The 20,795-nt window shown below is 43.2% G+C and overlaps 1 protein-coding gene across 4 annotated transcripts in view; it reads right to left on the bottom strand.

The window, feature by feature from the left end:
• Positions 1-13,632, bottom strand: part of ASB3 (ankyrin repeat and SOCS box containing 3) — a 404,583-nt gene extending 390,951 nt beyond the window's left edge. Inside the window, exon 1 of one of the 4 annotated variants that reach the window (XM_086927737.1) lies at positions 13,479-13,632. The gene's annotated coding sequence lies outside the window, so the exon portion shown is untranslated. Of the gene's footprint in view, positions 1-8,213; positions 8,357-13,474 lie in introns of those variants that run through there. The other 3 variants (XM_086927738.1, XM_086927740.1, XM_086927739.1) reach the window with 3 other exon arrangements.
• Between the last annotated feature and the right edge of the window lie 7,163 nt (positions 13,633-20,795).

Below are 20,795 nucleotides of genomic sequence, written 5' to 3'. Positions count from 1 at the left end.
CTGATGAAATTATCCCACCACTGGTAAGGAAACTTTATGTTCAACTAAGGTATAGCACTCTACCTTTAAAATCCTTTACCTGTAGATAGCAACAGGAAAAAGGTCTATATGGTGATTCGATGTAGGTTGTGAAGGGCGTTCTGAATCGCTTATCCATGTTCTGTTTTTTTATAAACATATACGTGCAAAATTAATCGTTCCACTGTGTAAGAACCTGGGTTGTAGGGAGCTCCAGGAAACGTTCAGAATACTGCAAAGCGACACCAGTTAGATTGTAGTTTTTTGTGTGGCTATGTTTTTATAGGCATTTTGGATTAAGCATGCCAAACTCCTACAGTCTGCTACTGATCCTTCATAAGAATTACTTGACGTTTGTGAGGTACTTTGATGGGATATTTTTATGCTGTGGATTTTATTTGTGATTTTAGTCCCTTTACATTTTTAGATAGTGGTTTGTGTCATGAATTTGTGTCTTTTTATACTGTGTTTTTTAACAGACATGTTTTATCTATTGATATCTATGATTGTATTTTTATGTATATGTGTACTGTGGTTGTATTGTTTGTTTATACTTTTATGATCCACTGTGATCGAAATAAAGTTATATGGTTATGGGATCGGCACTGATCAAAGTATACAAAATATAATCTTCCTGGGTGCATAGTGTACTGTCTAATCCCAGGTCAAAGCACTACCCAAGGGGCCAAATTTGAACTTGTTTCAAGCTTCACTACCACCCAAGGGGACTAGCCGTAACCTGATAGGATTTCAACAATGTCCCAGAAACTGTGGTTCTACTGATCCTTGACTTAAGCACAGCAAAGAGTGCCTCGGCTACACAGGCACCTTACTGTAACATTGTCTAAAACACTCATTATGCACTCAACACTGCTTCAGTTCTGTGCAATGAACCAATCACTGCTGGCAGAAAATACCTATTATTCCATCTTCCATCTGCACAGGGAGTGACATCACTGGATTTCCTATCATCCAACTGCACAAGAAGTGACATCACTGGTTTGCAGCCAAAACCGTATTTCAGAGAAGAGGCCAAGCTAGAGGATTTCATTTCCCATCTTCCAGCTGCACAGAAAGCGACATCACTGGATTTCCCATCATCCATCGGCACAGGAAGTTACATAACTGGATTTCCCATTATCCATCTACACTGGAAGTCTTTTCACTGGTCTGCCGACCACAGTACTTAGCACTCCTATTTAATGGCGGCTGTAGCACGGACGAACAGCTGGCCCACCGTTGACCAAAGGCAAGCCCGTCTACACCTATTCGTGCCTTGACCATGCCCAATGCCAGGAACCCTGGTTCCCCCTCAACCCACCGCTACCATGGTGTGTTCCTCCGTGCTCTTAACCCAGGCCCCCAATCCGCCTCAGCACTGTCATGTATTACTACTCACAAAACATGATAAACTCTCTGCAAACTTCAAAAAAGTGTAAGTTATTAATATGCATGATCGTTTTACCTTAGTAGATCAGATTCCATTACTGCATTGAGAGGCATTTATTAGCAGTGATAGTTTTCAAACCTGATCTTGGAAATATTTATGCCGCCCCAATTCTGAAAACAATACCATTAGTGAATCAAGAGGCAAGCCATTTGTCAGCTGCACCTTGTGTGTAGCCTTGGTTGTTATAGAACTGGTGCCACATCATAGTTTATTAAATAAAACACAAGAGAAGGTTTTGTACAGCACACATCCTGAACTCATATACTTTAAGGGGCTCTCATATGTGGTAATAAAGAAATAGGAGGCAAAGTGAAATTAACCACTTGCCTAGGATCACACAATTTCATCAAGTGGGGAAGCCAGGATAGATGTTAGGTTTTCTGGATTCACATTTTGCAATTCTGCCACCAGATGAGTATCTCTTTACCTCTCACGTTTTACACTAGAAGTTAATCCTTGGATTGAATTCTTAGTGCGTGAGAATAGAGCATCAGTGGCAGACAGAAGTCACATGAATGCTTGGTTTGTTATCCACACCATGAATCTGCTTAGCGTCCCCCTATGTCCACCTTTCATCTTCCCAGCCTTCGCATTGCTGGCATTAGTGCGGCCCTCTAGATACCCAAAATAAGTACTTTGTGGCCCCCCTGGGAAATGTTTGTGAGGACCCATGCTCTATTGGCTTCTCTATTCAGTTTTTCTTTCTCTGTTCAAGTAAATCGAATTATTTGTCAGCCCTCATCCCTTCCACTTATTGAGATTTTCCTTGAAATGTTATTGGAGTTTGGATATGCACACGCAAACAGAAGAAGCCCTAAATAATAAAAATGTATGATTTACATAGACACAGCTTACCAGGTACAGTGGCAGCCTCCGCTTTAGCTGCTAAAATGGTGGGTCCTTAGCCATCCTCGTGGCAGGAGGTTGTTAAAATTTAATTATAAAAGTGTAGGTACTGAAAATCTCAGGGTACCGATTTTCTACTGAAGTTTTGTGATTCTCTCATTAGACGTGTTGCAAACTTCTGAGGAGTGTTGCTTCTCTCTCCCCCTTTCAAATTACGTAATGTAATCTGTAACGCAGCTGGTGCTCGTGTAAAGTGCACTGATACCTTCAGGTTGAATTCGCTCTATATCCCCTTCCATGCTCCTGACGAGCTCAGCTCGTCATGAGCCACAGTGGAGCTGTGCTTATGACGAGCTGAGCTCGTCATGAACAATGGGGTTCGATGAGGATCAGCAGAGGAGGGGAAAACCATTAGTAGCCAAGGTGTTAAAAAACTGCAACAACAAAAAAAGCAGGGCAATTACTTGGTACCTGTGAATGTAAAGCACAATTGATAGGAAGAGCGAGCATAAAACCACGTTTTACAAAGTTGAGTGCTTGTCCCAGGAACTGCACGAGAAGCAGTCAGTCACCTGACTGCTGGTAAAGTATTTAATACAAGTGGTAGGTAATCAAACCCTGCACGCTGGCTACTTGAAAGCAAGCTCGGAAAAGGATAGAGAAGAAATATGTATCTATGTAGACAGAAGAAGTAAAACAAATGACTATTATAAAGGAAAGAAACAAGGGTAAAGTCATTGCTCTCAACCACCGCGTACAATCTACACTATTCCGACCATCTCCTCTGTCAGAACCTCTCCCTCAGCACCCTCGCGTATCACTTGTCCGCTCTTTATGTCTACACCCACTCCGGCGTCTGCGTTTGATAAAGCTTCCTCTGTCTATCGGCTCAGTTCCTTACACGCTGTTCACGTTGGTCTGGCCCGGTTTCCCTGTTGAGCATTGGTTAACTTTGCAACCTCCATTCAGTAAGTACCTCCTTGTGAGGACTCGCTACTAGAATCTTGAACGTATTGTTTATTTTTACTTATTAACGGGTTTCCATCGTGATTTTATCGTTTTTCTGCAGCGTAAACAGCGTTCACTTTTCGCTTACATGTGAGACTTTTTACTTCTTGTTCATGTACCGCGTACCTTGTCCCGCATGTTTTCACCTTCACCAACTTTGTCTTACCACTCCACCAAACTACTGTTCGCATGCATGTCACCTTTCTTTTGTTTAAATCACCAACGGTACACTACAGTTCACTGATTCTGAATTTCAAGCCGGGTACTATCGGCACACTATTGTTCACTAACACTGAATTTCACGTTGGGCATTATGTTTTCAAATCTTTTAACACTTGACACCCGTTCACAACACCTCATATTTTGTCACATCCGCGGTCATCGTTGTATATCGTATGGCACCCTTCATTGCAGCTCACCACTAGCACCCTTTATTGTTGTTCACCACTGGCTTACACTTCAACAATTGAGTTTCTTGCAAGCCCACCATCAACCCCAAACTCTTCAAGCTTTATTTGAGACTATGTGCGATTCTCTCTACTAAGACCCGTTTTACATGTTACCTCCATTTTCAGAATGCTCCCCTGACGAAGGGCAGATGCCATGCCCGAAATGCATTGGGATGATTTATAAGACTGAAATGAATATGATTTTGAACACCTTGAAGATTTTCACATATACATCATGATGATGCAATGAGGTCTCATTAATTGGAGTCATAAATATAAGACTGTTCATTAAATTGATCTACAATTCATTGCGACTCTTTTTATCCCCTTTAATCAAGATTCAATCAAACCCTCGTTTTTTTTTACGCTGCGCACATGGGGACAACTCCTATCCAGGAGTTGCACCAGTTTTGACATCCTCGTATAAGCACAACATCCCTATCACCCCTCATAGCCCAAGTGCCCCCGTCACCAAAACAGTCTCGACAGAGCTGCGCTATCTGCTCCACAACTGCAGATCTGCAATAAAACAAAAACTTGAAATTTCCGACACCATCACAGGGGTGTGGAATTTAATAAAATATCTAGTTATCCATGGGACAAGTAGCTTCTTAAATCTGCTTGTCCTTTAACAAAACCCACTTGTCCCTTTAGTGCCATATAGTGCACCGTCAAATAATGGCAGCAGTCTCGTCATAAAAGAGCTTTGGCAATTGCCACTCTGGTTATGTCAGGCTCATAGTATAGACGGATTTGAATACTAGCAAATCCCTTATTTTGCATCCTTTCTGCAAGTCTACATGCTGGGTTTGGAGGTAGCAGTAAGCAATATTTACAGGGTTAGAATGCTCTTTCGAGTCTATGCAAACCTTCTAACACGCTTATTTTGAGGGCTTTCATCAGCTCTCTTTAATCCTTTCCAATACTGAGAAGGGTTGGAAATGTACTCCTGACAGTAGTAACATTTCTTTGAGGGCTGGGAAAAATGTGGTTCGAAGAAAAGTGAACTTGTAAACATTCAACAGATTTTCGCAGTGGCAAAACTACACATTCATAGCTCATGTGAAAGTGCAATTCACAAATATTTCCTAGAGTATGATTTCCTGGCCTACTTAAGGAAATTCATGTGAATTCATGAAAGATGTAAATCTGCATTAATGCAAGGACATCCATCATTGTTCACTTTTGTGGCTTTCTTTAACAATTGAGCTTTAACCAAGAACTTTTGTTTTAATTAAAATGCTATCTCTATCTATCGGCTGACTTCACTGTGTGTAACAGCATTCTGCTCTTTTACAAGAAGCATATCTGCACAAAAAGTTGTTTTGTTCAGTTCCAGGAACTACTGTGGCAATGTGGGCTTTTTGAGAACAAAAACAGTTGGCTGTCTAGGAAGAACGTGCTGGCAAACAGCACCACGCTCACCTGATAAGCCGAGATAGAGTAAGGAGCATAGTGCAGGCCAAGTGCGTGAGCAGAAAATTAAAATACACCCCACTTTGAACCAAAGTTCTCATGCTACCAAGCAAGTGAAGAAAGCCATTGCAACCCTCTCTAGAAAAACTCTTGTCTTTCCCATCCAAGCATCTACCCATTCATCTTTTCATTCGCCCACTGATATCTACCATTTTACCTTTACATTGTCATCCATTCATTCTTTCATCCAATAGCCTTTCACCATTGTTTTTCCATCCAACCATCCGCCCACCCATATCTAAACCTACCCAACCATCTCCAAACCTATACATCCATCTATTGCAGCCACCCACCCATCCTTTTTCTCACCCATCCACCACCCTTTCAATCCTTCAATCCACCCTCCGTTTTATTCATGCATCCATTTATCCATCCTTCCGCCCACCCATCCATCCTTCCACTCATCCATCTTTTCTCTCACTAATCCATCCTCCCTATAACCCATGCATCCACTCTTTCCTTCATCACATCAGTCGTCCATCCACCATACCTATCACTCATCAATCCTTGAACCTATCCTTTCACTCCATTCATTTATTCATCCATCCAACCACCCTTTCACCCACACATCCCTCAATCCTTTCACTCAATCACCTGCTCTTTCACATTACTTATCAGCCTTTGTCTACTGAGTTTTTTTTTGTTTTTTTTTTTTGTGTATCTTATATAGCCCACGGCTACCCCAACGGGGTGTCCCGGCGCTTGCATTGGGAACCCGTCCTGGCTTTTCCCTGTGAGATAACCCGTACTGGGCATCCCCAAGGTGAAAGCCAGGCATCCCGCCGCGGGGGGCCGTAGTGGAGATTAAGCAAGCTATTGCCCAGAGTTGCAGAGTGTGACCCCGTGATTCAAGTAGGCACCGAAGTGAGAATTATCGAGTCCGTGGACACTTGGGCTCAGACCCTGCCGCGTCGGGAATTGAACCCTGGTCCCGGGTCTGACCTCAGCTTCCGGGTATGCCTCCTCTAACCATTGAGCCACACTTCTCCACTAGTTGGAGACCGAAGAGGCACATTAAGCGCTGCACCCCCACTGTAGCTGCTACAATGGGGGTGTTCGTGACACCCTTCTCCAACCCTATCCTTCCATCTCCAAATCTATCCATCAAACTCATCCATTCCTCCTTCCATTCATTCATCCCTCCCTCCATCCATCCTTTCACTCATACATCCACGCTTTAACCCCATCATCCTCTTTTTAACTCAGATATCCATCCACAGTTGCACTCATCTTCCTTCCATTCTTTCACTCATCCATCCATCCATCCTTTCACCCCATCCATCCTCCTTTCAACTCATATATCCAGCCTCCCTTTCAGCCATCCCACCATCAATCTGTCCTTTTGCTCATCCATCCACCCTTTCAACCCCCTCCATCTACCCTTTCACTCATCAGCCTTTTCACTCCACTATCCACGCATCAATCTATCCATCCATCCGCTTATCCATCCAGCAACCTTTCCACCGAGCCACCCACTTATCCATCCATCCACTCACCTATCCACCTATCGTCCACCCGCCCACCTATCCACTTATCCTCAATCCACCCACTTATCCATCCATCCACACACCAATCCACCTATCCTCCATCCACCCACCTATCCACCTATCCTCCATCCACCCACCCACCCATCCATCTTCTCTTTGAGCCGTCAATCCACCATTTCATTCAGCCATCCTCGTTCACCCCATCCATTCATTTACCCTTGTGTTAATCCTTCTATCCTTCACTCACCCATTCTTACATCAATCCTTGCATCTATCCATCCACCCTTTAACCCACTCACCCACCCTTTCACATTAATTAGCCTTTGTCTGTGAACCTGCAGATGAAAGACGCCTATCAAGTACCTCACAGCTGCAGTAGCTGCTACAACTGTGTGTTTACGGTGCACCCTGGAGAAGGCAAAAAGTGAGACGAAGTGCACATACAGAAATAGGTGTGGGCCTGAGGCCTGCTTGAAAGCCCCATGGGGAAAGTAAGGAGATGTAATGTACGTGTAAGATATGAGAGGCCAAGAGAAGGGGGTCAGGGCTGTCAGAGATGGCGGCGGAGGGGGGTTAGCAGGTATAGGCACCGGGTAAAACATAAGGTGTATAGGAAATACAAAGGGGAGGGGGGGCACGAGCTTCATGAGAAGGGAAAACAAGGTGATTTACAGTAGTTCCTGGAGGTGAGGATGTGGGGAATCTTGGGGCCTTAAGAGGCCAAAGGGTGAAGCACAGAATGAAAGGCAGGGATCACAAGTTCAAGTCAGAGCGGGGGCCAAGAGGCAGAAAAGGCAGTCTCTTACATGCCAGTGCTGCGGGTGTTCTGGAGCTGCAGAAGCTCGATATTTGTCTCAGGCACAAAGTAAATGAAAGGACCAGGAGGGGGCCCACAAGCCACACGTGAGCCTGATACTGCTGTGGATGTACATGATGGGGTCAGAGGTAGCTGCAACTTTGACCTTCGCTCCATCATGTTCTTCTGCTCAGGGGAAAGTGAAAGTACAACCCCCAGCTTTTGCATTCGTCCTTTCAGTGCTAATAAACTGCTCTGAGCGACATATTAACTGGGTGTGAACAACAGAGTTCAACAGCTGTGTATCAAATTACTTTAGGACTTTCTACTTGTCCTTCAGACAAAACAGAAATTAAAACCTCTTGCCCTTGTAGAAAATCTAGATGTCTCGGGCGTCGGGAGATATGAATTCCCCACCCCTGCCATCATACTTCACAATATTGACATGCTCACAGAGACCTGGTTCAACTATACCTCTCACTCTATGTTTGATCTCCTAGTACCCACAGGCTATTCTATATTTTGAAATGACAAAATTGGGGGAGGTGTTGCAGTCATCTTTAGAAACTCCCTTCAACTCAAGGCTTTTCCTAACAGCTCTTTCCGCACTTTTGAATGCCTATCCCTTTAACTTCAATTGCACCACCACTCATCCCTCAGATTCCATGCCATTTACCGCCCACCTTGTAGCTGCCCCTCGTTTATGGAGGAACTCACTGACTTCATTAGCGACCAATACTCGCAAAATGACAATCAGATCTTCGTGGGTGACTTCAATCTCCACTGGGGCTCGCTGGAGGATCCCTCTGCTGGTAGGCTGGCCACCTTCCTCTCTGGAAACGATCTTATCCAACACTGCACAGAAACAACACACTCTAAGGGATAAATCCTGGGCCTTGTTATTTCAAAAACAGGCATGCTTACTATCGCTACCCCTATTTATGTTGACTGGTCTGACCAGTTCCTCATCCCATTCTCTCTTTACCTATCACACTCTATAACACTGTATAACTCTCGGCCAAGCTAAGAGGGCTACCTCCTGGTTCCATGACACTAAAAATATTGACTTAGGAAGAATGGGGCCCCTGCCTAATAGGATGAACCCTGGCAAGGAAACAGCATGTGGGGTAAGAGGGGAGCAAATGTGCACCGGGTTATGTGCCTGTTTAAGAAAGGGAGAGAAAACGAACAAACTAATGACTAGAGACACTTTTTGATTGTGCTAATCTATTATGATATTTTATTTTTATGACATCTTTTTTTATGGAAATTATTTTTCTTAGTTCATTATAATTGTAATTTACTACATATAAAAATGACAATACATGTACACACAGTGAGATAATAAACAGTTGAATCAATTATTATAAAAAAATACAGAAGTGCATTCCTTTTTCAACGCGTTTCGGCGTAAGCCTTCTTCAGGAAGTCTGTATTCATGCACCAATGGTCTCACCAATCAGAGGGCGCCAGTTTTACAGGGAAAAGATGTAGACCATCATGATTCCAGTGGGGACTCCATCGATACTCCTAAAATTCCGTCCGCAGCCCGTGCGACCATCAGCCGGTTCCGCCAGTCCAATCATGATGGTCTACATCTTTTCCCTGTAAAACTGGCGCCCTCTGATTGGTGAGACCATACACTCCTATACAGTATTTTCGAGTGGAGTGAATACCACGACATTTATTAACGTTATCTGCGAACCTAGGAGATTTTAACAACTGCGAATCCAAAGACCATCACCAGAATACATACCCGGCATCCATAAGCCAGTTGGTGGACCGATCCACAGATTATACATCAGAGTTCAGAATCCGATCATGCTTCATCCGCTAGAAGTTTAAGACATTGGTGCATGAATACAGACTTCCTGAAGAAGGCTTACGCCGAAACGCGTTGAAAAAGGAATGCACTTCTGTATTTTTTTATAATAATTGATTCAACTGTTTATTATCTCACTGTGTGTACATGTATTGTAATTTTTATATGTAGTAAATTACAATTATAATGAACTAAGAAAAATAATTTCCATAAAAAAAGATGTCATAAAAATAAAATATCATAATAGATTAGCACAATCAAAAAGTGTCTCTAGTCATTAGTTTGTTAGTTTTCTCTCCCTTTCTTAAACAGGCACATAACCCGGTGCACATTTGCTCCCCTCTTACCCCACATACTAAAAATATTGACCTCAGTACCTTCTGTGAATCAGCTTTGCTATCACTTCCAAGGGTAGATCCGAACCTAGATGTTAACAAACTCACCTCCCAATGCCTCACAGTCCTTGCAGTCGAAATCAATAATGTTGCGCCTCTCCAAAGCAAAAAGAAAAGGCCCACTCCCTCAGCACCTTGGCTCAACAAACCCCTCTATGAAGAAAGGAAGTACCTAAGATTCCTGGAGAAACAATGGAGACAAGCCCCCCCCACCAATAATTTGGCCACGCTTCGTTCAGCAAGATCCAAGTATCACAAGCACATCTTCCTTGGAAAAGTGACGCACTTCAGAACCCTCCTCGACTTATCCAAAAATAGACCCATTCTAAACTGGGCATGTCACCCCTCTGTTTAAAAACACCCACTGCTGATGCGAACAACCTCAACAACATCCGCCCCATCACCAACCTACCTTTTCTAGCGAAAATCACAGAAAGATGTGTATCGAAACAACTCTCTCGTCATATCAAGGGCAATGATCTTCTTGAAAATTTCCAGTCCGGCTTCATTCAAAACTGCAGCACTGAAACAGCCTTGCTGCAAGTGATTAATGACGCACTGCGGATACTGGATTCTGGGGAGTCTTGTCTTCTTATTCTCCTTCACCTTTCTGCAGCCTTTGACATTGTCAATCACAACACTCTCCTTAACACTCTTTAACAGAGAATGGGCATGGAGGGCAATGTGCTTAAATGGTTTGCTGCTTTCCTCTCTGATAGATCTCAAATGATCAAAATAGTGAATAGTCTTTCATCTCCTTTGGCGGTAGGTCAAGGTGTTCCTCACGGCTCTATATTTGCAACCACATTGTTCAATCTCTATTTGGAACCATTGGGAAATCTCCTAAGTAAATCCGGGATCCACTATCATCTCTATGCGGACGACACTCAAAACTACCTCAAGGTTGCCTCCACTCGCAATCTCTCCATCCTAAGCTCTACTCTCAACTCCATTCAAAACTGGATGTTAACTCATCAACTGATTCTGAATCCCTCTAAAACTGAATTCCTCCTCGTCTCCTCCTCACTTTCTCCTCCCACGGTTCAATCATGGATGTATCAGATGAATCTAGTTAACAATAAACCCATCATTGTCGACAGCGCAAAATCCCGTGGTGTCATACTCGACACAAAACTCAATCTACTCTCCCACATTAATTCCATTGCAAAGTCTGCTCAATACCAACTGTGCCTTCTTTGGGGGATTTGGCGCTTCTTCCCGGAGCATGACCTTAAAACCCTGGTCCAACCGCTGGTTCTCTCCAGACTGGACTACTGCAACTCTATTCTTACTGGCCTCCCCAAATCCCACCTGTCCCACCCTTAAATCTGTTCTCCATTCAGCAGCTCATTTCATATATGGGGCTAAAAGAAGCGACCACATCATACCCATCTTATCCACCCTCCGTTGGCTTCCCATCGAGACAAGATCTATCTATCTACAAGACTGCCTGTATCACCCACAAAGCCTTGTACTCCTCCTCTTCTCGCTACCTGGCGAATAAACTGAAACTCTCTGGAGGCTCTAGACCATCTCTTAATGCGGAAAAACTATTGCTTGAACCTCTCACTTTCAAGAAGGAAAGGTTGATGGCCCAATCCTTTTCAGGCAACGTGGTGAGAATCTAGAACTCACTTCCGCCTCAGCTCCGGACCACCACTTCTTCCCAGGCCTTCAAAACTGACCTCAAAGCTCTCCTCCTTCAAAGACAGTTCCAAATGTAATTCATGCCCTCTCTATTATCTGAAGGAAGTCCCTCCTTTATAGGAAATTCTGTTCTACATGACTATAGAAGTGCCTCCGGAATGTGTTCTTGTGGTTTGAGAGTCTGCCATTTATTGCAGTATTATACTTCTACTTGTATTGTGTACTCCTGTATAACATGCACACGTCACTTTCCCTCTTGAAATGTATCGTTTGCTACCTCTTGTATTTTGTTTGCTTTTGATACATGCACAATTACCACCATTGCTTCATGTAACTTAACGTTTGTTCATGCTTTGAGTAGCAGCCATTTAATGCAGTATTATACCTCTGGTTGTACTTTGTACACTTTTGTAACATACACACGTCACTTTTTTCCTCTAGTAACGTATCGTTTGCTACCTCTTGTATTTTGTTTGCTATTGATACACTCACAATTTCCCAGGTCAAACAGGATTACTTTAGAAGCTATCCCAGAGTCATTGGATGATCATCCAACTACCTTAGAAGTCATTTACATGTCATCAGACATCATCAAGCTCTTGAAGTCATCAGCAAGCTGCAGAAGCTCAGCCTGATGATTTGAGGATGACTTGAAAATGAGTATCTGATGACTTTAGTAGGTGTCATTATTCGTGATGATTTAACCCCTTCGATGCGTGTGACAAGGTCAACTCGTCATGGGCGTTACCTGCGCTGTGCGTGTGACGAGTTGACCTTGTCACGTAACGCGGGATTTTTAAAATCACAGCGCTCAGCGGGAAAACTGCTAGCGCGCATGCGGTTAAGGATGACTTGAAAATTAGTATCTGCTGACTTCAGGTGTCATTATTCCTGATGATCTGAGGATGACTTGTAAATGACTCTCCGATAACTTCACAAGATGACATTGTTCCTGATTACTTTGGGGTGATTTGAAAATAAGCATCTGAATACTTCAAATGTACTATTGTGTTTTCAACAAGATGTTTTTTCGTCTGGTGATTTTAACAGGAATTGCTTGTCAATTTAAAGAGCACGTCCACCACTTAGGTTTCAGTTTTCCAGAAAAATGCAAACTGTTGGATAATTGCACAATGAATTGCAGACAAACGTCTGACCTCCTGCAGCTGGGAGCCCCAAAACCCAAACACACCCTGAACCCCAAAATTAACCCTTGCACCCAACAAAACACCAAACACACCCTAAACCCTAAAATTAACCCTGGCACCCCAAAAGCCAAACACACCATGAACCCCCAAATTAACCCTTTCACCCCAAAACCAAAACACACCCTAAACCTTAAAATTAACCCTGGCACCCCAAAACCCAAACACACCCTCAAAACCCAAATTAACCCTTGCACCCCAAACACACCCTAAACCCTAAAATTAACCTTGGCACCCCAAAACCCAAACACACCCTGAACCCAAAATTAACCCTTGCACACCAAACACACCCTAAACCCTAATATTAACCCTTGTACCCTAAAACCCAAACACACCCTAAACCCTAAAATTAACCCTTGCACCCCAAACCCAAACATGCTCTTCTAAACCCTTAAATTACACCTGGCCCCCCAAAACCCAAACCCACCCTCAACCTTAAAATGACCAAGTACGCCCTAAAATCCAAAAGCCCTACAAACCCCCAAACTGTTTATGAATGCAGAATGCCGGGAAGCACTGCTGCGATTGCAAATGATACTTTCTGTACCCCCAGGCTGCACTTCCTTCATAGAGTATTTCCATAAACACATAGGGGCAGATTTACAAGCCCCTTGCGACACTTTTGCGCCACTTTTAACATGGGAAAAGTGACGCAAAAGTGGCGCACGGTTCTTGTAAATCTGCCTCGTAGTTTAGTGGAATCCGATTGTTAGACTAATTAAACAACTGCGGACAGACCTGCTCAAGGCCCGAGGAATAGATCTTGCAAAGGAAAACAAGCTTTGTCGTCATGGTGACTGCCGAATTCACTCCATCACAATACTAAAATGCATTTTTAAAAAGCACAGCTGCCTCGAACACAATGCCAAAATCACCTACTGTAAACCAACAGTCTGCCGGCTGGCTGGGACTCGAACCGCAGGTCCTCAATAGAGAGCAGCTCTCTTCGCATATACCTGAAGGCGGAGGATTCCTCTTGCAAAAGCATACACACATCCGGGAGCGCCAAAAGTGACGTCATTGTTCTGCGGCAAGCTCGAAGACCGCCGTGAGTGCAATGGCCATAAAAGGGACAGATGGATTTTCCAACTCCACTTCCTTCATCGATTCCAGCGCATACTCAGGGAAGTGCTGCAGCTGCTACCAGGGGTTTGATGTTAGTCCATCGGGGCAAGCTCCACGCTATATCTGCACGCGCCATCCTGGGTCAGAGCTCCCTATGCATAGCGCTGCCTTTATTAAAAAAGAGCAGCGTCGATCCTCCGCTCTCGGTCCCAGCTGCTCAATTTCCGTCCCAGACCAGCTTCCTCATTAATCGGAAAGCACGAGTTTTCATTAAGGGGCCAAATTCAGACGCAGCTCCTTGCGTGTGTGCTTCGTCCGTGTTATAATGAATGCCTGCGTTGCCATGTGTGTGCATTATCTGTGTTTGATGTTTCTGTATCAGCCTGCCTGCTTGTTTAATTTGCACCTTTTGTGTTTGAGCATGTGTATTTTTGTGTATGTGTGACGTAGTGCGTTCCTGTGTAAGTTGTGGAAAATTGCAAGAAGCCTATAAAATGTGTTTTACAGCAAGTTCTTCGCCGTAAGGAAAAATAAATTACTGCCCGTGTATTGTAGGTCCCATGTTGGAACCAAGTGCACCTGCGTGTATTCTAGATTCTCGACCAAATTGACAACTTTTCAGTAGATCGAAAACGGTTCCATCAAAGAAGGCTAAACGCATTTATTTGTGTGAATACTGTATATTGTTGAGCATTACTTGTGTCCTTGCAACTTGTAGTGAGCTTTCATTACTAAATGAATGTGTGCTCTATTGTTGAATCCTGGTCACGTTACCCAAGTTGTGTAGTGTGCAGAGCAGCATATCTTCTAAAACACTGGCACTGGCAGTTTTTATGGATGCGTTTCAAAGCATAAGGATAAATGCTTCAAATAACTTAGCCGTTGTAATGCTGGTTCCTTATTTTGTTTGCTATTTGTGTAATTGAAAGGGCTGGTTGCCTGTGGCGATTGAGGTTTACCCCCTATTTAGGAAAAGTAGTCCGACATCTTGCAATATCTACTTTCGCAAAACTGCCTATCATTCTGATTTCGTTCCATGTGCATGCAATGTTTTTAACTAGTTTGTATATATTATTGAGACAGGGCCAATTACGTATTCACTGTTTGCGCTAACTTACCATGACCGCTAAGATCTCTGTAAAAATGAAGCCGGTCTTGTTACATCTCCAACTCGCTCTCTTTCTCTCTTGCTTCTAGCATTCAACTGCCTCGGATCATGTGTTAAATATTTATATGGTGAAAGCACGCACAAGTTGCAGTAACGCGTGCCTTCCCCATTGATTGAGATCTTATAAGAGGTTTCCCCATGCCCTCTTCTCGTTTGAACTGCGGGTACTGCATGTGTCAATGCGGTATGGGATCCCTTTATGTTAAATTGCATCTCTTACCAAACTTCCAAACACCTCTGGCAAAACACTTATATGCCAATGCTTTTGCTTTATGTATTTGCCATTGTAATGCCTTTTTGTTTAATTTATTAAGCCATTACATATTGCACAAATAACGTACAATACTAATAGCAAAGCTAATTCCTTTAGCTTAATAAAAGGGGAAACCTATTGCATTTTTAACGTTTGTCCTTTCATGTTGGGAGTGCCGGTGGGCAGAGGGTAGCAGGCATCTGGCTCCCTATGCATCTGTGGGGATAGGTAACTTGATTTCCCGTCACAAACCCCAGTGTGAAAGTTCACTTATTGATAGTTATTCTATTTCTCTCATAATGCCTCTACTTTGCTATTACTATTTGCCCTGAGCAGCAAGACCTAAGCATACGCTCTGGCTCTCCAAAAATAAAGTTGATTATTAGGTAATTTCCTCAATGGCCTTCAGTGCATGCCCAAACACTTCTTTGTAGTCCAAAATCTAGGCATATTAGATAGAAATTACACCAGGTCAGTGTACTTTTTGGGGTGCTTTTCTCCAATTAAATCTGTTAATCAGTCTGATATGCTTTGTATTTTACCTCTGAAACTTAAACCACACACAAACTTAATTCCTGATTTTTATATCTAGCAGGACATAATCATGGTTTCATTCAACGTCCTGTTTTTCACTTGCGATCATTCTGTGTGTGTTCGAAAAGATGGTGACTTCCTGCTTTTGGACAATCCCGGGGAAGTTCTTTGTAAATGGCTGGTCGAAAATCTAGATGAAGCTGGTCGGCCTATCACCGAAGAGAGAGATTTTAAAGCTATGATTCTGTTCCAATCATCTGGTAAGCACAATAAGTAAACCTTTATAATAAGTTTGCAACTGCAGGATAACGGTACGAATTACCAACCTGTTTCAGTAAAAACCTACATTTGTGATTAATTAATCCAATAATGGACAGTAAAGATAAACCTGCATGTCCCCACATATGCCTTGGATTGCTCTCCAGAGACAAATGTAACACTTATGAAAAGGACTGAAACGTTTAACTTGTGGAACTACTATAAGGCAGCCATTTTTGGATAAACTATTTTATTTAGGCAACTTTTTTCAGGAGGTTCAAGTTAAGGCTTACAATGTGTACTGTCTATTAAGGAAAACTTACTTACTAGGTTATGGATAGATTGTACATATGTCCTTTATTATCAATACCTCTTTATTTATATATTATGCCTAGAGCATGAATATATATTGCAAGTGGTCAATGTGTTTTTATCTGTTTTGAAGTTTATATGTAAACATTTTTTTTTCTCTTGCTTTTTTTTTTAGTGAAGAAATGGTGTCTAATGATTCAGGATATTTTTCAAGAGCTAATTGCAAGCTATTCTGCCACAACAGAGGGTCTAAACAGGTGTTACTTCAAAGGGCACTGGAGGAAAAGCAGATGTTAATGGACTGTGGAAATCAGGGAAGCGCTGGTAGACTTAAGAGGGGGTTACGCGAACTACAAGAGGAAGAAATTGCAGAGAAAAGATGGAAGGACAAAAAAGCTAAGCAGAGTGGACTGGATTATATAAGAGTTGGTAACAAAGCTCATGCTGAAAGCACAACTTATCAGCCTGGTGATGCAAGATCGCGGATAAGTTTGCAGAAACTTGAAAACCTGGCCCTTTTAGCAGGGATGGCTAGTGTCAGTTATCAAAAATCCACAACTAAAAATGACGCATCAGACCGTGAAAATGAACTTGTCTTGGGAGTCCCCGTTTAAATCCAAATATAAAGGACAAAAACATGCCTCCCTTTCACCCCGTCATCCTAGAGTAATCAACACTCTTTCTGAAAATATAATGGGGCCATTCTGATGTAATTAATAGCCATCCTGAAGCTGTCTTAGGATCATCCAGGAATAATCCACACTCATCCAGAAATTGTCATGGGATCATTCCAGAGTAATCCACTTCCACCCTGGAGCGGTTATAGGATCATCCTGGAATATTTGACAGTCATCCTTAAATTAGCTAGAACCCATCCTGGAGTAATTCTCACTCATCCTGAAGTTGTCAATTAGTATTCGTGGAGTTGTAAAAGGTAATGACTCCCTGCCAGTAGTAGTCATCAGAACACCATCCTACTGTAGTTTTTGTGATGAGTCTAGGTTCGTCATCACATTTACATTTTTCGTCCTACAGGCATACTTCTGGATGGCTTGGGATGACTTCCCCTGATAATTGCAGGGATAGCCTGACTGTAATCATCAGATGAGTCCAGAATGACTCCAGGATGATCTTCCTTTTTGACATGGGTTGTCACTATTGCCTTATGTAACGTAAATGTAAATGTGTTGTATTTCTATAGCGCGAACAGTAACCCGTAAGCATCCCGGCGCTTGTACTCCTACCACAAGGGAACCCCTCCTGGCTTTTCCTTGTGAGGTGACCACTCCTGGGCATCCCATGGTGAGACCAGGCATCCCTTGCGTATCGGGGGCTGTTGTGGAGACTAAGCAAGCTATTGCCCAGAGTTGCAGCGTGGGGCCCATGCTTAGATTCGGCACTGAGGCGAGAATATCCGGTCAGAGGAATTTAAGCCCGATCCCGCCGAGGCGGGAATTGAACCCTGGTCCCTGGCCAGCGCTCTGCATCAAGGTCTGCCGCTCTAACCATTGAGCCACACTTCTCCACGTTTGCTCTTGTAACATGCTGACTTGGAATTGTTGCTCATGTTTCACTACTGTTCCTATTGTGAAGCGCTTTGACACATTAGGGCAAAGCCGCGCTATATAAAATTGCATAAAACAAAGACAACTAGTAAGAAAACCCCACCCTCTCCTGCCCTTTGTACTTGCCCGAGAGCTTTGCAGGTGCTGGAGGGCTACAACAAGACGTCTTCTGCACTGAAAGGGAAGAAGGACAACAATGCAATTTAATGCTGATTAGAAAGACATGGGCATGACAAAACTAAATGCTATTTGCAACAAAAATATGGTGTTGGGGATACTGCAGCACCAACTGGAGTAAAATGACAAACACGTAAATCTAGCAATCAGGTTAAATAGCACTAGGGTTTGTGAATTGCGATCATATGCAATGAATTTTAAAATTATTCTGGATATTTTTATTTGGAGGTTAGTTATCAGAATATAGTTGGTAATGTGACTTTTCTAGATTACTTGGCATAGCGAGTCCATCTTTACGATTGGCCAGTAAATACTCAAACTAGGCGGCCATCTTGTATTTTCAAAATGTTACTCCAAAGCCGGAGAAGGACAGACTTAATCGATGATGCGCGTAGTATTAGAAACTGTATTAATGTTACTTACCAGGATTGAGTAGGATTTTCACCAAAAATGTACCCCGTATTTTTCGTAAATATTATTATGACCCATGATTTATCTACATGATCTTCATTTACATATTGTTCTGTAGTCTTATTTTGCTTCCTTTCTTTTCAAAGTCGGTCAAGTTCATTACACGATTGTGCTGCTTCTCTTAATGGTAGAAGAAAGAGCGTACTAGTTAATCCCTCTACGAAATGTAAGTTCTTCTGTAAAACTACTGGACGGGTCGGGTGAGGGGGGTAGGTAATATTAGAGAAAGACCCATGCCAGCGACGTACCTCACGTGATCTTAGGTACGTCATATCCTATTTCTGGTGGTAGTTCGCTAACGATTCGGCCATTGCAAGCAAACGATTGCGGTGCCACTCAGAAATGGATCTGTTTGATGTCAAGTGCCTAGTTGTTTTGGCGAAAACGTACTCGGGGTTTGGTTAGCTGGGGAATCTGACGGTCCAAAGGCTGTGAGAGAGTAGGAAGGAGTTCTTGTTGCTGTTGTGTCCACTAAAGTTAGCATGTCACGGGGCACTAGGGTTGCAACCTTTCCTAGGGAAAATTACCTGACACGTATATGCATTTTTTTAATAATCTGCTAAGGCCTGGTGTGGTATATGTTATTTAAGTTTATAAGACTCGCAGCTACCCCAAGGGGTTTCCCGGTGTCAGCCCGAGAGGAAAGGAGGGGAGAAGAAAAGGAGCTACAAGTTGAACAACCAAGTTTTCAGACATTTATGAAAATTCTCATAAGCCGTTTATATACATAGAGAAATGGAAAGAGAGTTCCACAGGGAGGGTTCTAGTTAGGCAAAGGATCAACAGCGCATTTATTTGTTTTTTATTTATTTGTGCATTTTTATAAAGCGCAGACATTACCCGAAGGTGTCAGAGCGCTGTACAATAGAGCCAGTTACATTACAAAAGATGTAAATTGTAAATAGACCCTGCTTTCAAGATAACTCTGCCCCGGTGATTAGCACCAATATCCTGCCAGAGCAATGGGTTGCTCACTTTGAGGGTCTTTACAATAACTCAAAGTTAGCGATCCAAGAAGGGGGTTGGGAGGTTACCCGGAGTGCTGCAATAGACCTCGCAGTAGAGGAGATAACAAAGGCGATCCAAGGTTTGACCCCGAACAAAGCCCCAGGGCCAGATGGTACCCCACAAGATCTATATAGAAGTAATATAGACCTCTGGGCCCCAATTCTAACCAGGGTCTTAAACGCGGCTATTAAATCAGGTCTACCACGCTCTTGGTCAACTGCATTGATCATACCCATTTTTAAGAAAGGGGATAGGGATTATCCAAAATGTTACAGGCCGATTTCGCTTATTGATGTCTCGTCCAAAAGCCTAGGCCGAGTGATTCTGAATCGGCTTATGGAGTGGACAGAGCAGCACCGAACTATAGTTGACATACAGCACGGGTTCAGAGCCGGCAAATCAACCAGTGACCTGTGTCTGAATCTGTACTTGCTAACTGCCAAATAAACAAAAGCCAGCAAGGGCATGGTTTACATGGAATTCATGGACCTGGCTGCGGCCTTTGACAATGTGAATAGGAACAAACTGTGGGCCATGATGCACAAGATATTCATAGATGTGGGGCTGATAAACCTCTTAAAAGAGTTGCGCTGGAACTCCACTGCCAGGGTCCATTTTAGCCCAGAGGGGGGGCGTACTGACCTATTTTTATGCTCAGGAGGAGTAAGGCAAGGGTGCATTCTCGCTCCTTTCCTTTTTTCACTCTATATCAACGCCTTAGAGAGTGCCCTCATCTCCCTAGCTGTGGACTGCCCCAAAGTAGGACTGCGTCAAATCCCAGTACTACTGTACGCGGACGACGCGGTCCTGCTTGCTCGAACACCGAGGGGTGGACGGATTTGTCAAGTTCATGGCAGACTTAGATCTATCTGTAAATCTGAATAAATCCTTTGTTATGGTGGCTGGCAAAAAACCTGCAAATAAGTTTGTTTTTAAAATCGGGACACACACCTTGGATAAAGTAAACCCTTTTCCCTATCTGGGCCTTCTATTTGATGGTGAAATTTAGCCAACTGGTCCAGGAACATTTTACCAAGCTGGTCTCTTCGAATGGTGCAATATTAAGCTTTGCTCGTAGGCTGGGACGATGGTGCCCCGAACAAATAATGACTCTATATGGTTCAATTAGTATGGCAAAGGCCTTGTATGGTGCGGAGGTGTGGGGCTTCAGGGACTGCAAACAACTACAAGTAGAGGAAGACCAATTTCTCCGCAGAATCCTGAAAATCCCACACTCAATTTCTGCCGAAATTGCTCATGCAGAACTTGGGATGCCATATATTTCAGATTATGTCAAGCTGAGGCCAATTACAGCATTAATTAGAATTTGGACCTATCCAGAGGCATCACTGAGCAGGGAAATTGTCACAGACTGTCTCCAAAGG

The sequence above is a fragment of the Lissotriton vulgaris genome, chromosome 6 (genome assembly GCF_964263255.1).
Source record: "Lissotriton vulgaris chromosome 6, aLisVul1.2, whole genome shotgun sequence".
NCBI lineage: Eukaryota > Metazoa > Chordata > Amphibia > Caudata > Salamandridae > Lissotriton > Lissotriton vulgaris.
This window is presented reverse-complemented; position numbering and strand designations above follow the sequence as displayed.